The 17558-nt window shown below is 46.5% G+C and overlaps 1 protein-coding gene across 1 annotated transcript in view; it reads left to right on the top strand.

Moving 5' to 3' along the window:
* The window catches only part of LOC309562632 (NACHT, LRR and PYD domains-containing protein 12-like), a 187015-nt gene that overhangs the window by 43987 nt on the left and 125470 nt on the right, over positions 1 to 17558 (top strand). The gene's annotated exons all lie outside the window — the stretch shown is intronic.

Genomic DNA, 17558 nt, shown 5'->3' with positions numbered 1-17558 from the left:
GTAAAGTGAGGAAATGAAAACCTTGAAGTATATTAATGTGCTTTTACTAAACAAGAATGTTACATATACAAACTGCTTACAAATGTAGCAAGGTTTCCAGGCCTATGGCCTGATGTGGGTCTGCCATCAGTACCGGTACTTTCCCCAGCCCATGTGAGCTGTGACCCTGTGACCCTGGGTGTGACAACTGAAGCAGCGACAACTCCGGCATCTTTGTTTGTGGTTTTTATTGGTTTTGTAGGGGATGGGAGAAGGGAATGAGTGGGATACTCCTTGAGGCTTAAACTATACACACTTGGGACTTTTACTCCTGAAAACACCCGTTGGTGCTTCCTTGGCGCCAGCCGGCGCCACCCAACGCTCACTAACGCTGAGAATACTTTGTAGAACACAGAAGTGCTGAATCCTCGACTTTTAGTCCAGAAGATCCAGGACTGAATACTGTAGAACTCCTGACACTGTTTAGCTGGGTAAGTCACTGAATTCTGTCCTCCGCTTTGGCCAGCTTGAGGTAGTATGAAGTAGAACTCTGTATTGCTGTGCTGGAAACTGACACACTCTGTACAATTCAGGACCCAACTGCAGGCGCCCCCTTTAACCTCAAACTCTTCAGGGTCCACTGACTATGTACCCCCCTCTGTAACTTCTGGGTCCTCAACCTAGGTACCCCCTTTACAGCTAGCTGACACTGGATCCCAGAACCTCTTCCGGAGTGGTCCCCTCTGACACTAGGTAGACCCCCAGGGGCAATCCTCAGTACTCACGACCTGTGTAGGTTTTCCTGGGACTGGACCCCTCCCACTCTCTGCAGGTTCTCGGCACACCGGATCCCCTCAGCTCACTCAGCACTCTCTGGATATTCAGGCGACACCCCGAGACATCCACCTTCCTCAGACAGGAGGGGAGACACTCTCCCTCCTGGGACTCCAAACTCCGCCAAAGACACTGTGTCACGCACTTCCCCCAAACTTATACCTACTCCCAGAATCCTCTGCGGCATAATCTGCCTTCTGGGGTAGTTACAAGCTTGGATATGCCCCCTGATTGGGCTTCCTCCACTGCCCTATGAGAAGCCTCTCACAGGAACCAGTGGGGAGACTTCCCTCCCAGCAGGTATATCTGGAAACCATGACTATACCTAACAAATCTTGCCCTCACTCGACTTCCTGCCTGTGAGGAGTGCGGACCGGATCATTTTCCCCGCTACCGGCGGGTCCAGTAAGCAGGGAAAATGATCGGGAAGCAGCGGGGGGAACCTCTCCCGCTGCACCGTAAGGGTGATCCCGCAGGGAATGCGCCATTGGGACCACCCTTATGTGAAAGAGGACTGCCGGCAGTTTAAAAAAATACCCGGGTTATGGCTGCTATCTGCTATCTGCTGCCATAACCTCGGTATTTTTAACGTCAAAGTACCGACATAAAACTGTGGTGGGCGGCCCGGAACTGGTTAAATCACTGCTCCTGAGAAAACTATTGTTTTTTAAAAAAAAATGTTATTGATACATGTCCCCCAGGGCAGTACTCGGACCCCCGTACCCGGACAACCACACCCCTTTTATAGCCAAGTACTTGCATATGACATAAAGGCCTATGTCACCTTTTTGGTTTTTCCTGTTCAGGTTAGAACATTTCCCCTGTTCAGCGAACCCAACAGGGGGGTGTTTGGTGCATTCCTGCTTAGGAAAACAATACAAGACATACAGAGTAGTACAAATATAACACACATGCACACGATATCTAACCTTCCTAGCTAATGAGCATTGACAATGGTCTGTATGCTATAAGGAGACACTAAAAGTCTCTTAGCCAGACTTGTATAAAGTACTCAAAATTTCTACTTGAGTAAAAGTACAAGTGCTCGATCAAAAAGTGACTTGAGTAGAAGTGGAAGTGCTCGCAGAAAAAGTTACTTAAGTAGAAGTACTAAAGTATTCAACATTTTTTTTACTTAAGTATTGCAAGTAGTTTTTTCAAAAAATTTGCTACTTAAGTACTAAAAGTAAAAAGTACCAGTAGTTTTGAAAAAAAAATTCTACTCAAGTACTGAAAGTAGAAGTACAAGTACTGTGTTATGTAGTTATTAAAGAAAGAAGTCAAACGTTTGAACATCATATTGTTTTTTATTATTTCAAATGATTTATTCAAATGATTAACCTAAAGGACAATCACAATTTCTTAGGCTGTAACTTTTTGTAAACAAAAAACAGATAAAGTCCCTCCCTTCCCCTTTTAAAGCCAGGGGTGGTCTCCTTCCTGAGCTTCGTCACTCTCACAGCCAGGCAGATCACTTGAAGTTGAAGGGCCAGGGGTGGAAGGCGGTGTTTTTGGTTCGTCCATCTTTTCAGCTGATCAAAAGGCAGAACAGGAGCATGCGCAGTCTTCTTAATCACGGTTTGATTTGATTTGCTCTCAATTGATGATGATGTGCCAGGCCAGCTTCATCAAACCTACAACGCTTAAAGTGAAAAATGCATCAAAAACTACTAACAAAGTGGCTGTGCTAAAAATGCTAATAAAGCGCCTGCAATTATATATATTCTTCTTGTATTCAAAATCATCGCCCACAGTATCAAAAATAAAGTGACATGTCTGTGCTAAATGCAGTGCAAATTATTCCCACAATGTAAATGTAATTCATATAAAATATATATGACAATACCACAATAAAATAAGTTGTGATTGTGAATAAGTTAGGTGAAAGTTTAAGTGTGTAAACTTTATAAGGAAAAGTCCATAACTGAATTCCAGTGTGCAATCTAAGAAGTGCTGTCACTTGCTGTCAGATGCTTCCACCTTTCTTCTGTCATCTGCTCAGTAAAGTGGTGGACTGGATAGCCTCTCTCTCTGCCTCTCACCTTAGTAGCACTGGCACTGCACTGCTTCAAAAAGCTGTCTATATTATTTTCATTATAAGAACTTGTCAGAACATGCTTCCACCACCTGTCCTTCACACTAGTAGTGCTCATTTGCTTTGCTCAAGTCAAGTGCCACTGCCAGTGGCCACTGCAGTGCAGGCACAGCCGCACAGGCAGAGGCAGGCCGCAGGAAGCACAGGCAGAGGCAGGCCGCAGGAAGCACAGGCAGAGGCAGGCGCAGGAAGCACAGGCAGAGGCAGGCCGCAGGAAGCACAGGCAGAGGCAGGCCGCAGGAAGCACAGGCACCACCACAACACAACACTTATGGTCCATGGACCATGGATGGTCGGATAATCATCATAGCCGTCAGTCTCACTCTTCTTGGTTCAAAAAAGCCACCCATGACCCGTGTGTATATAATATATTCATATTTTATATTGATTATTTGATTCTCAAATGGCACATTTGCCATGGCAAGGATTAGGCCCTCTCTACGGTCCACCTCACTCACCTCATAGAGAAGAAGATGAGATAACGAAGAAAATGCTCCCGCGTCCCGCCGCCTGCGTCACAACTCCTCTCAGTAAGGGCCCTAAGGGGTGGAGTCTGAGTGACACACAACACGTTTAGAGACGGAGACCTCGAGCGGGAAGACGGCAGCACGGCTCCTCCAGTGCGGTCTTAACTTGATGATCGTGACAGTGATTCCGCAGGCCGCGGCGCGAGCGAGGCTGTGGGATTGATTGAGTTGAGTTGTGCTGCCTACTGCTACACGCTACCTACTACTAAATTGTGAGTCAGTATATTTTATTTCATTTTTATATATAAAAGCGGTATTGTTGAGCACTACTAGCCACTAGATCTCCTGGCTGTCACTTTGTCACATGTTGGGGAGTCACAGCGGCTCGGCTCCAGAAGTGGCGGGTGTCCCCGTCATCCTGCCAGGGCCGCCAAGAAGTTCATCACCTAATCTTAAGTTATTAATATCTTATGAGGAGAGGACCTATGAGATTGAGAATTGAAATAATTAAATATATATGGCTTTTTGAACCAGTGCAGTCAGTGCCACCCAGACGCTATCCACCAGTGCCACCACCATTAAGTGTGTTGGTCGGTCACTCGAGCACTGAAGGAGGTGGAAGCATCTGACAAGTGAAGTGACACTTTAGATTTGCACACTGGAATTCATTTATGGACTTTTCGTTATAGATAGGTTTACACACTTCAACCTGACCTAACTTATTTCATAACTTATTTTATTGTGATTTATTGTCATATTTTATATGAATTGAATTTACTGTTACATTGTGGGAATAATTATTTTCACTGCATTTAGGCTTTAGCACATTCATGTCACTTTATTTTTGATACTGTGTGGAGTGTGGGCAGGGCACTGGGGGCAACGATGATATTATATCGATTGCACAGGCACTTCATTCGCACAGCCAAGTTGTGTTTGTTAGTAGTTTCTTGATGCACTTTAAGCGCTGTAGCACAATTTATTTGTTTGTTTCATATTTTCTTTTTATTGGAAAGATTTGGTATAGCAGCTTTTATTATACACAGCCTTTATTTTCGTATGCGCTGATAATACACATGTTTTGAGCTTTATGTAACCTGCCATCTACTGTTCTGGCAGTGGTAATTTTTTTAAAAGTAACGAGTAACTATGCAGCACAAAAAAAAAATACTTGAGTAGAAGTATCGAAATCATCGAAAAAATGTAGTGAAGTAAAAGTAGAAGTAGGAGAAAAAAATTCTACTCTAGGAAAGTACAGATACCGCATTTCGGTACATAAGTACAGTACTTAAGTAGTTCTACTTCGTTACTATACATCTCTGCTCTTAGCTTACATTATAATTGGTTCAGAATCTCTGTAACAATCTGGAATCCAGCCTACCCGAGTGTTTACAGGAAACCGGGTTCTCTCATAGTGTAGATTTAGTGTCACCCCCAGGTGAAGACCCTTCTTTGGTCCAATCATTCCTACATGGGTGTGGCCCTTTCTATCTACTTCCTTTCTACATTATTTTCTATGAGGAAAAACTTCCCAACTCTAAACTCTAGATGGCATTGTAGTATCATACATGACATGGGTCAAATCTGTCAGAAGGTCAGGCTATTGTTGACTTTTATTAGCTCCTATACGGTTTTTTAGTACGTTTCTGCAAAATTTAAATAGTTTCCTATGGGACACGTTCACATCTATGTGTTTTTCAGCCTCTGCGTTTTTGGAAATGGTCAGGGACTTTTCTCCCACAGCAGGTTGTGTTTTGTGTGAAATAGACTTCAATGGACCTGAACCAAAAATTCAAGTGTTGTGTTTGATGCATTCTGCTAATAGGAAAATATGAGAGTTCTGTTCATGTAGAGCGACTTTGATGAGACTTTACACTCTCTGGCACTCAAATAGCATCAAAGTAGTACAGGAATCTTTATGTGTCCAAAGTTGCATTTTAAGGTTAAGGGTTAAATGTTAGGGTTAGTGGCAAGTCTTAGGTTTAGAATGCTAACTATAACCCCAACCCTAAGGATTACCACTAACCCTTAACCTTAAAATGCAACGTTGGACACATTTAGGTTCCTGCATTACTTTTATGTGACTTTGATGCGACATGAGTGCCAGAGAGTGTAAAGTCTCATCAAAGTCACACTACATGAACAAAACGCAGAATGCATCAGAAATGCAAAATGCGCTAGAAAACGCACCAACCATCACCTTCATAGATGAGAATCTCGCCTAACATAGCCAGTTTGACCAGAACTCCTGTAAACCAATGGGAGCAGCTAAAATTATGTACATTGCCCATCCAATCATTTAGATTGGCCCAATAAAGAAGAATAGTATCTGTATCCCTATTGGAGGAGAGGCCAGCTAGTCCTGTACACACACTTTTCCTGATAGAACAATGACATACATAGAAATGTCCCCCCACAGCCTGGTGTCCTTTATTCCTATAAAACGCTCGATGTGTCTGTCAGAATGTTTATACTGCTCTGATAAGCCGTGTCTATTTATGGAAATAAGCAAGGATCTATAAGTAAGGAGATTCTCAACTTATTTCCATAAATCAACAAAAACTCAAGATCGTTTTATTGGCGCTAACCTGAAGATAAGAGGAATATAATTTTGTTCAAAAATATATAATTTTATAAAATCAGAGCAGAATAATGTCAGAAAGATAACTGGTAAAAAACACAAAATGTAGAAAAAATTCAAAAATAAGTATCACACAGGAAATGTGAGAAATACAATCAAAGAATATTATTACAGAATATCAATGTAACCAAAACACGGAACTTATGGAATGTGATTAATAGCTTCTCATCAGCTCACAAAATATGAAAACAAAAATATACAGATTTGACATGTGACCTCTCTCAGCCAATCGACGTTCACAACTCAATGTTTAAAAAATGCATGGACCAAAATTATTACACCATGCACCAAACCGGCTATAAGCCAAGAATGTATTCGGGATGAAGATAAACTTCCACTAAGTTCATTTATTTAGTATACATCACTACGGCACCATTTACTATGAACTGAAATCAGCCTCAAGGGGATATAATACATCTGTGTATAATCTCCCAAGATTAGACCATAGACCGGTCATACTGCAGTTAGAATGATCTAAATTCAAATCTTGGTGCTATAATATATATATTCAGTCAGATGTATATGGCAAACAAATTCCCTATAGAAAAATAGAAATTTATACTTTACCAAAAACTACGTCTGTTGTCTGAGAAGTCACTTTGGTGTCTCGGATCCCTTGAATAGCCCACCATCAACTTCAAATGTCTCCCATCAGTGTGTCAGAACCTCCTCCGAGTCCTCCTACTTCCTTCTCCCTTCTCCATCTCTTCTTCTCTTACTTTTAATCATTAAAATGTTATCCTCAAATATAATCTTCTGACCTAAACCTTGGAGAAAAACCTAAATGCTTTCTCCCATGCCAGCTACTGTCAGATTACCGGCTCCCTTAACCACTTAAGCCCCCTTTTACCCCCTTCCTGACCAGGGCCTATTTTGCGATTCGGCACTGCGTGACTTTAACGGACAATTGCGCGGTCGTGCGACGCTGTACCCAAATGAATTTGACGTCCTTTTTCCCCACAAACAGATCTTTCTTTTGGTGGTATTTGATCACCTGTGCGATTTTTTGATCATGTGCTATAAACAAAAAAAGAGCGTCAATTTTGCAAAAATAACAATATTTTTCACATTTTTTTATATGAAATTCCCCAAAAAAATGTAAAAATCAAAATTTTTTAACATTTTAGGCCAATTTCTGCTACATATGTTTGGTAACACAAATCGCAAAAAGCGTATTTTGATTGGCTTGCACAAAAGTTATTGCGTTTACAAATTAAGGGAAAGATTTTTGTCATTTTTGTTGTTTTTTTTTTTAACGAGTAATGGCGGCAATCTGCGATTTATTTTTTTTGCGGGACTGCGACATTGCGGCGGACAGATCGGACCCTTGACTGACATTTTTTACACTTTTGGGGGTACCAGTGACATTACTGCAGTAATCAGTGCTATACATATGCACTGTTACTGTAAAAATTACACTGGCAATGAAGGGGTTAACTTTATTTGAGAAGGAGGGGCTAAATGTGTCCCTAGGGGCGTGCTTCTAACTGTGATTGGATGTGGCTTTACATGTAACAGCAGAGATCTACGGTCCTACATAGCAGGACCGTATGATCTCTGCTGTTACACAATGGAGAATGACAGGCGGCTGTGTTTACATTAGCCGCCTGCCTTTCTCCCGGTGTAACCGACGATCGCGAGTGAGCGGCGGACATCAGGTCCGCCGCTCACACGCACGGGGGGTCCGTGAGCGAGCGGGAGCGCGCCTCCAGCGGCACGCGCTTGCTCCCTAGAGCCTCACAGGCTAGCGATGTAGTACTACGTCGCTTTGCCTGTGAGGGGCTGACTGCCGCAGTAAATATACTGTGGGCGGTCGTCAAGCGGTTAATATATATATTGCTGAATAAAGTCTGAAACCACAGAAATTAACATTCCTTCTCCAAATACCTTGAAAGTGAAGTAATTTGGTTCAAAACACAAATGAGCTTTATGCATATGTAGCACTGCCCCCTAGAGGACTGCTGAGAATTGCACTTTCTGGGTTCCCCTGGGTTACCCGTAGCAACAGTCTATGAAACGTATCACTTTAAGTCTTTGGCTCAGACAATGAACATTCCAGGAGATTTGTTTTTTGTGTGTTTTATTTAGAACTGGGATAGGAGAAGGGATGAGTGGGATACTCCAACTATGAACTATACACATACTTGAGGACAACGATCTTTAGTGTGCTGCAAGGCCGCTGCTTCACCTCGTCTCTGAAGGGAGCATAATGAATAGGCTCCTGTTAAGGTTATTCTTCAGGGTCCTAGCTTGGCAACCCATTTCTCACTTGCTGTGTGTGCTGGCTCCTGTCCACTGACTCTCCACTGGAGTGGTCCTGGGCAGACCCCTGGCAAGCTTCCCGGTACTCACGGACACTGTTTTTCCCAAGGTTGCTCTGCCTTCAACTCCCTGGTCCGCATCCACTGGACCTCTTGGCTCAGCAAGACAAAGACAAGAATGACATCACTCTCATTATCAGTGTTAATTTCGTCGACTAAAACGTTTTCGTAGACTAAATTAACACAATTTTAGTCGAAAATACGACTAAAACTAAAACAATTCAGATGACTAAAATACAACTAAAACTAAAATGGCATTTTAGTCAAAAGACTATAACTAAAACTAAATTGAATTTTGCTGCCAAAATGAACACTGGTGCATGCTCAAAGCTTAATATCATAAATAATAACATATTAGATTTTTCACTCCAGGACCAGCTGTAGTATATAATGAGTTTGGAAATTGTAGAGAAATGCTTAAATAATGCATTACAAATTACAATTGAACTACACCCATTAGATTATAGATGACTAAAATTAGTTATAGTCGACTAAAATGTACTGGAGTTTTAGTCGACTAAATACGACTAAAACACTTGCAGACTAAAGACTAAAATGGGACTAAAACTAAAATGCCATTTTAGTCCTAAGACTAAGACTAAAACTAAATTGAAATTTGCTGCCAAAATTAACACTGCTCATTATAACCCGACCTGGCACCATGGCTGGTCCTTATCATGGCGTGTTGTCTGTCTGGGCCACTTTAATTTATTGGCCTGAGAAGGTCTTTGCTAAGCCTCTAAAATTTTCTGTAAGACTCTTCACCCAATGACAATGAACTTCCATTCCCCACATAACAAAGATGGCTGCCAGGATATAACAATATGTATAAAATAATAGGTATGGGCCTTATATGATTGCTTTTAGCCCCAATAGTTCTGACATGTTTATGTAAGTGTGAGAAATCACAGACCCCATACTACACGGGAGGGGAACCCCCCCCTCCCCTCCCCCTCCCCCTCCCCCTGGGTACTGGCTGTGCATTCTGATTTACACCATAGTCTCCAACATCACACCACACCACAGAGGAGGAAAGTGTGTGTATATATATACTGAGTGTATATAGTTAAATCCCTACAACCTTCTTTCATCAATTGGGCGTCCCATATGCACCCTTCCCCATCCAAGTTCAATTCTCCTCAACCCTCCTAACCCCAATCCTAGCCCTAAACCCTAACCCCAATCCTAGCCCCTAACCCCCTAATCCTAAATACTAACCCCAATCCTAGCCCCTAACCCCCTAATCCTAAATACTAACCCCAACCCTAGCCCTTAACCATAACCCCCAACCCCTAATCCTAAACCTTAACCCCCTAACCCTCGCCCTAACCCCCGAAACCTAACCTCAACCCTAGCCCCTAACCCCCTAATCCTAAACCCTAACCCCCACCCTAGCCCCTGAACCTAACCCTATCCCCTAAACCTCATACCTAAACCTCTAACCCTAGCCCCTAACCCCAACCCTAGCCCCCTAATCCTAAATACTAACACTAGCCCTGAACCCCCACCCCTAATCCTTAACCCCAACCCTAGCCCCTAACCCCCTAATCCTAAACCCTAACCCCCACCCTAGCCCCTGAACCTAACCCTATCCCCTAAACCTCATACCTAAACCCCTAACCCTAGCCCCTAACCCCAACCCTAGCCCCCTAATCCTAAATACTAACACTAGCCCTTAACCCCCACCCCTAATCCTTAACCCAAACCCTAGCCCCTAAACCTAATACCTAAACCCCTATCCCTAATCCCTAGCCCCTAACACTAACCCCACCCCCTAATCCTAAATCTTAACCCCTAACCCTAACAACCACCCTAGCCCCCTAACCCCCTAATCCTAAATCCTAACCCCAAACCCTAGCCCCTTAACCTAAACCCAACCCCCTAACCATATCCTCTAAACCTAATACGTAAAACCCTAACCCTAGCCCCTGACCCTAACCCCCACCCCCTAATCCTAAACCTTAACCCCCTAACCTCCACCCTAGCCCCTAACCCATAATCCTAAACCCTAGCCCCTAACACCCACCCCTTAATATTAAACCCTAACCCCCACCCTATCCCCTAATCACCACCCCCTAATCCTAAACTCTAACCCCCATCCTAGCCCCTAAACCTAACCCAACCCCTTAACCCTATCCCCTAGACCTAATACCTAAACCCCTAACCTCAACCCTAGCCCCTTAATCCTAAATACTAACCCTAGACCTTAACAGCCACCCCCTAATCCTAAACCTTAACCCCTAACAACACCCTAGCCCCTAACCCTAGCCCCCTAACCCCTTAACCCTAACCCCTAGCCCCTAACCCCCGTAAACATAGCCCCCTAATCCTAAACCCTAACCCTATCCCCTAAACCTAATACCAAAACCCCGAACCCTATACCCTAGCCCCTAACCCCCTAACCCAACTCTAACCCCCTAACCATAACGCTCTAACCCTCTAAACTGAATACCAAAACCCCTAATCCTAAACCCTAACCCTATCCCCTAAACCTAATACCAAAACCCCTAATCCTAAACCCTAACCCCTAAACCTAACTCTATCCCCCTAACCCCTAACCATAACGCTCTAACCCCCTAAACCTATATCCTCTTAGATTATGAATATGTTGATGTCCTTGAACTGTACCAATAAAGTCCACAAGAAGCCTCCAAACACTTTTCTTGTAAGTTTTTTATTCTGATATAACATAGCCATGGGAGGACTCTTCACTTGCTCCGCCCCGCACTGTGCATTAGGTGGGTGGAGCAAGCAGGTAACCTGTGACCGATCCTGTAGACATCACTGCAGGAAGATCTTTCTTTTTTCCCCCTATGGCCACCCAGTGGTGATTGGTGGTATTGCAGTCATGTGGAGTCGTCCTGCAAGCTGTGAAAGAGTTGCATGGTGCACTATAGGAAGGAAGAGAATAGCTTCACTAGAGGGAAATAATGGAGCATGCTCAGTGCAAGTGGCAACAAAGCAGCCTCTGGATTGGCTGCTATAACATTGCCACTAACGGCAGGGAGGTGCAAGAGAAGCGGAAGGATCAACCAGGAATTTACTATAAATTATATAATGGGGGATTTAATGGTTCAGCCCACTGGTAGAACGGGTGATTGCTAATTAAAAAGCACACAGACAATTTTTTGCATTTAATGAAGTTTTGAACCAAGTAAAAACCGCCCAAAACAATAAATCCCGCCAATTCCATAAATATAGTAAATTGTAATTTTTCAGTAAGATCCAGGAAGGTGGAAGGTTGGAGAATCGCAGTACTGATGATTATTGTGTTATGTCTTCTTATTTCTTAATTCCCATTCCGGGGTCACCCCCAGTTCCTGACCAGAACCCTCCCCCGAGGAGAGTGAACACATGGCTCCTCTGCTCTGACCTCCCACTAAGCCCCTCCAATACATTATATATGGGGGAACTCCTCACTCTCTGCCTACAGGGGGTGCTGTACAATTATAGGGAAGGTAACCCCCTCCTTCACATTGTAAGTCAAGCTGCACCAAACACTGTTACACGGCACATAAAAATGTAACAAAAACTGTCAGATAATAAAACTCACAAACAATGCGCCCCCCACATGTAACAACGCAGGTCAACCATGGCCACCAGTTTTCCTGTGATGGGGAGGTCACTGTACAGACTGGTACAGATCCTGTTCTGAAGGCCGCACTCACACCATGAGATCTTTTAGGATGCGCCTCCTCTGGTTCCGCTCATGGTAACCAGCCTTAAACACTTAGTATGATGGATTATAGTCCCCGGGGTTCCCATAATCTTCGAGCTCCTGGAAGATGTCCCAGATGGACTTATTGTTGCTCCATCACCAGTCCTTCTGGGAGGTAATAAAATTCTAACTCATATAGAACACACACATGGGCATTGAAGAAGTGCTGTAGGTGGTCAGGTCTGTCCAGCTTCTGTCCTCCTGCATCACCTGGGGGAAGGAAGATTCCTCCACATGGACAACTGGAACAGCTGAACCAAAATCTGTCTGTCTGCTATCATCCAGGAGACTTTGTGAAGAAGGAAGACTTCCATACCCCGGTGAGCTGGCAATCTGGCCAAGCCGGTATTCTATGACTTTATCTCAGACGCTATGAGGCTGGTATCCCACACTGGGGCAATGTCCTTCCTGTCTGGGGGGGGGTCCCGATGCAGGAGTACTGGAAGTATCACTCTCTGCACTGGGCAAGTCATAGTCCTGCTCCTCTAGGTCAGGGACCTCCAAGGCAGCTTCTTGTGATACAGACAGGGATGACACCCAGCCTCTCACTCAGAGAGAAACTTGAACAAGAAAGTCCCACATGATGGCATTGTGCCGAGGAGCTGACCTCTGTGGAAGGTTCAAGACAGGTGCAACAAAAGGGGGAGAGCAGATCATGGCCCACATCCCAGGAAAGGGTAAATCTTGCACAGGTTGGAAATACAGATCTGTATTAAGCTGAGATAAGATGTCTCAGTGCCGCTCTATGCTGACTGTACCATGTGCTCCCTCTAAGTTCATTTCTACACGTGTCTGTCTCTTCTTCTTCTGTACCACAAATTATCCACCTCACCTACTTAGGAACACCCTCCTCTTCTACCAGCATTCAATCACATTGTGACTTTGGCCCTAGACCTGCCTCCTCTACCAGCATTCAATCACATCGTGACTTTGGCCCTAGACCCGCCTCCTCTACCAGCATTCAATCACATTGTGACTTTGTCCTTAGACCCGCCTCCTATTCCAGCATTCAATCACATTGTGACTTTGTCCTTAGACCCGCCTCCTTTACCTGCATTCAATCACATTGTGACTTTGTCCTTAGACCCGCCTCCTATTCCAGCATTCAATCAAATTGTGACTTTGTCCTTAGACCCGCCTCCTTTACCAGCATTCAATCACATTGTGACTTTGTCCTTAGACCCGCCTCCTTTACCAGCATTCAATCACATTGTGACTTTGTCCATAGACCCGCCTCCTCTACCAGCATTCAATCACATCGTGACTTTGGCCCTAGACCCGCCTGCTTTACCAGCATTCAATCACATTGTGACTTTGGCCCTAGACCCGCCTCCTCTACCAGCATTCAATCACATTGTGACTTTGGCCCTAGACCCGCCTCCTCTACCAGCATTCAATCACAGTGTGACTTTGGCCCTAGACCTGCCTCCTTTACCAGCATTCAATCACATCATGACTTTGGCCCTAGACCCGCCTCCTTTACCAGCATTCAATCACATAGTGACTTTGGCCCTAGACCCGCTTCCTTTACAGCATTCAATCACATTGTAACTTTGGCCCTAAACCCGCCTCCTTTACAGCATTCAATCACATAGTGATTTTGGCATTGGACCCGTCTTCTTTTCCACAGCAGCCAATCCTGATGACTACACTAATCCAGAACAGCCCGTAGCAAAATAACATAAAGCGCAGGGCTGCATGACTGGGCAGTCAGGGGGAGCTGGTTTAGGCAGGGCAATGTCCGGTTTTTTCATAACAGACCCATCCCCCAGCAGATAGGGGGGTCTCATTACAGGGGGTGGGGCTACTGGGAGGTCAGGTAAGGACCACCTTTACCTGGTCGCCATTTCAAGCGTGGCCAAGGAAGCAAGAACATCACCTTTACTTCTTCACAACAACAATAGCCTGATCTGTAATGGCCGATGCTGAAGCGCTGAGACTACAGCTGAACGAGATGGCTGCATCTATGGGCGCCGACTGGCTACAGCAGCAGGTCTCTTACCTTATGGGAGCTGCAGCTTCTACCTCGGGGAATCCCCTGGCAAGACGCGCTCGGCGGGCACGACCCCCGGTTCGCTTTAGCCCCTCATCGGAACATGGAGCTCAGCGCCACTCCAGGAGCCCCCCTAGGGACCCTCCAGGCGCGGCGGAGCAGCATCTCCAGGCTGCTTCCGCCCCTCGCCCTGAGAGGAATCCTCGTCGCAGGCGGAGCTCCGCAGGCAGGGACCGATCGTCTTCTGTGACCGTCCCGCCTGCAGCAGGGCCGGACTGGCCTACCGGGATACCGGGAAATTTCCCGGTGGGCCGCCGGCCCTGGGGCCGCTTTAAGATCGTGGCCGCTTTAAGACGCGGCCGCTATTGGTTGCCGCGTCGCGGCCGCTATTGGTTGCCGCGCCGCGGCCGCTATAGGTTGCCGCGCCGCGGCCGCTATAGGTTGCCGCGCCGCGGCCGCTATTGGTTGCCGCGCCGCGGCCGCGCTGTGATGGCCGCTGCAGCCCTGTCTTTCCTACGTCAGCCGCTATGAGCGGCATGACGTCACACATGGCGCCGGCGGGAGCGGCTGCGCAGAGCCGGCGGTGGATTATGGACGGTCACTGCTCCGAGAGTACCCAACACACAGTACACAGTCAGTGTACTACACAGAAGCCAGCAGCATGATTTCACCCGGGGAATCGAGTCCGACTGACCACCAAGTTAGTAAGAAAAACCAGCAGTGCAATTAGTAATCCCATCCTCCAACCTCCACCAGTCCAGACAACCACCCACCACTGCCCCCTGCTGATCTCACCACCCCCACAGATCTTATTCCTGATAGGATGGGGGGGGAAGCAGTGGCGGTGGGGAGGATGGCACCCCCCACATCACCACTGCCACTAATCTCCCCTCACCACTATAGCTTCCACTGATCTCACCACCACTACTGATCCCCCCACCACCCCTGCCACTGATCCCACCACCCCTGCCACTGTTCCCATCCCCCTCACCACCACCGCTGCCACCGATCCCACCCCCCTCACCACCACCACCGCTGCCACCAATCCCACCCCCCTTATCAACACCACCGCTGCCACCAACCCCACCCCCCTCATCACCACCACCGCTGCCACCAACCCCACCCCCCTCATCACCACCACCGCTGCCACCGACCCCACCCCCCTCATCACCGCCACTGACCCCACCCCCTCATCACCACCACCGCTGCCACCGATCACACCCCCTCATCACCACCACCGCTGCCACAGATCGCACCCCCCTCATCACCACCACCGCTGCCACCGATCCCACCCCCCTCATCACCACCACCCCTGCTGCCACCGATCCCGACCGCCCCCTCACCATCACTGCTGCCACTGATCCCAACCCCCTCACCACCACCACTGCCACGATCCCACCCCCCTCACTATCACCACTGCTTCCACTGATTCCACAACCCTCACCATCACCCCTGCTGCCACTCATCCCACCCCCCTCAACATGTCTGCAACCTCTGACATCTCCTGTACTATGTCTGCAACCTCTGACATCTCCTGTACCATGTCCGCCCAGCCTCTGACATCTCCTGTACCATGTCCGTCCAGCCTCTGACATCTCCTGTACCATGTCCGCCCAGCCTCTGACATCTCCTGTACCATGTCCGCCCAGCCTCTGACATCTCCTGTACCATGTCCACACAGCCTCTGACATCTCCTGTACCATGTCCACACAGCCTCTGACATCTCCTGTACCATGTCCACACAGCCTCTGACATCTCCTGTACCATGTCCACATAGCCTCTGACATCTCCTGTACCATGTCCGCACAGCCTCTGACATCTCCTGTACCATGTCCGCACAGCCTCTGACATCTCCTGTGCCATGTCCGCACAGCCTATGACATCTCCTGTACCATGTCCGCACAGCCTCTGACATCTCCTGTACCATGTCCACACAGCCTATGACATCTCCTGTACCATGTCCGCACAGCCCCTGACATCTCCTGTACCATGTCCGCACAGCCTCTGACATCTCCTGTACCATGTCTGCAACCTCTGACATCTCCTGTACCATGTCTGCAACCTCTGACATTTCCTGTACCATGTCTGCAACCTCTGACATCTCCTGTACCATGTCTGCAACCTCTGACATCTCCTGTACCATGTCCGCACAGCCTATGACCATCTCTTGTCTTTTATCATGTCTGCAGTCTCTGAGGGGGGAGTCTGGAGAGGAGTCGGGAGTGGGAGTGCCACTGGGATGGGGGTCACGGGAGAAGTCAAATGTCTGTGGACTGTGGAGAGAAGACTATAGGATAAACCCAGAGCCAACAAGCTGGGGCCAACTGACTGAGCCCTGCACGGTCCCCCTGAGAGGAGGTCAGTGACACTTCCGCCAGACCAGGCTGAGTGGGGGTCAGTGATGTAAGGGGGAAATGAATACAGTAATGTAAGGGGGGGCATTGATATAAAGGCCCCCCTTATATCAGTAACCCCCCTTCTATCTGCAGAAGGTGGTCTATGGTCACATTTCCAGAGTTCCTGGGGTTCCCCTTTACATCAGAGTCTGCAGAATTCCTCATTACAGTGCAAGGGGGAACTCTGCGGACCCTCATGTAAAGGCAAACTTTGATTATTTTTTATTCTGGTAATATATCACCATCGCAATAAGTGGACTGTTCTTGATAATTGCTCCACTTTTAACTGGAATTTGCTCGTATGTATGTATGTATATATATGTATATGTATAATATATATATATTATATATATATATATATATATATATATATATATATATATATATATATATATATATATATATATATATATATATATATATATATATATATATATATATATAAACCCTATGTGATTTCATATCTGTCTTATCTACATATAATACACACTTCACATGTGCTTTAAAATGCATGGTTTTCCCTTTTATAATAAAAAAAATGACGCTGTGCTGTTGGGCCGGTATTAAAATGCTATGGGGCTGGTATGAAATTATTTCCAGGGCTGGTTTTTATTCCCAGTCCGGCCCTGGCCTGCAGTCTTCAGGAATACGGAACTTTCGGCCGCCTCTGGGTGCATCGCTGTAGAGGAGAGGGCTCGGCGTGGGAGAGAGAGAACAAAGGCCACTGTAGACAGAGCGGCTGTATGCACTTCATCGCCCCCAGTGGAGGAAAGAAGAAACTACAGGAAAACTAGAGCGTCTGTAAGCACTTCAGCGCCCCTAGTGGCGGAGAATACAAACTGCAGGCAAACTACCATCTGTACCAGTAAAAAAAGAAGGAGAACAGCAGCATCACAGAGGCAGGTGAAGGACAGACGGAGACCTTTGTTGGCGGCGGTCGGCTCGTCAGCGCCAGACCTTTACCACGACGAGCAGCAAGATTTTTCCAGGTCAGAAGGGGAGTTGTCGAGCTCAGAGGACGGCGAAACTACAAGACAGGCGACAACGGTGGTTTACGGATCGGCGGCGGAGGGACCTCGTCCTGGTCAGCCTGGTAAGTGCACCTCTAATCCTA

The sequence above is a fragment of the Pelophylax lessonae genome, assembly GCF_965119305.1.
Source record: "Pelophylax lessonae genome assembly, chromosome: 9".
NCBI classification, from domain to species: Eukaryota; Metazoa; Chordata; class Amphibia; order Anura; family Ranidae; genus Pelophylax; species Pelophylax lessonae.
This window is presented reverse-complemented; position numbering and strand designations above follow the sequence as displayed.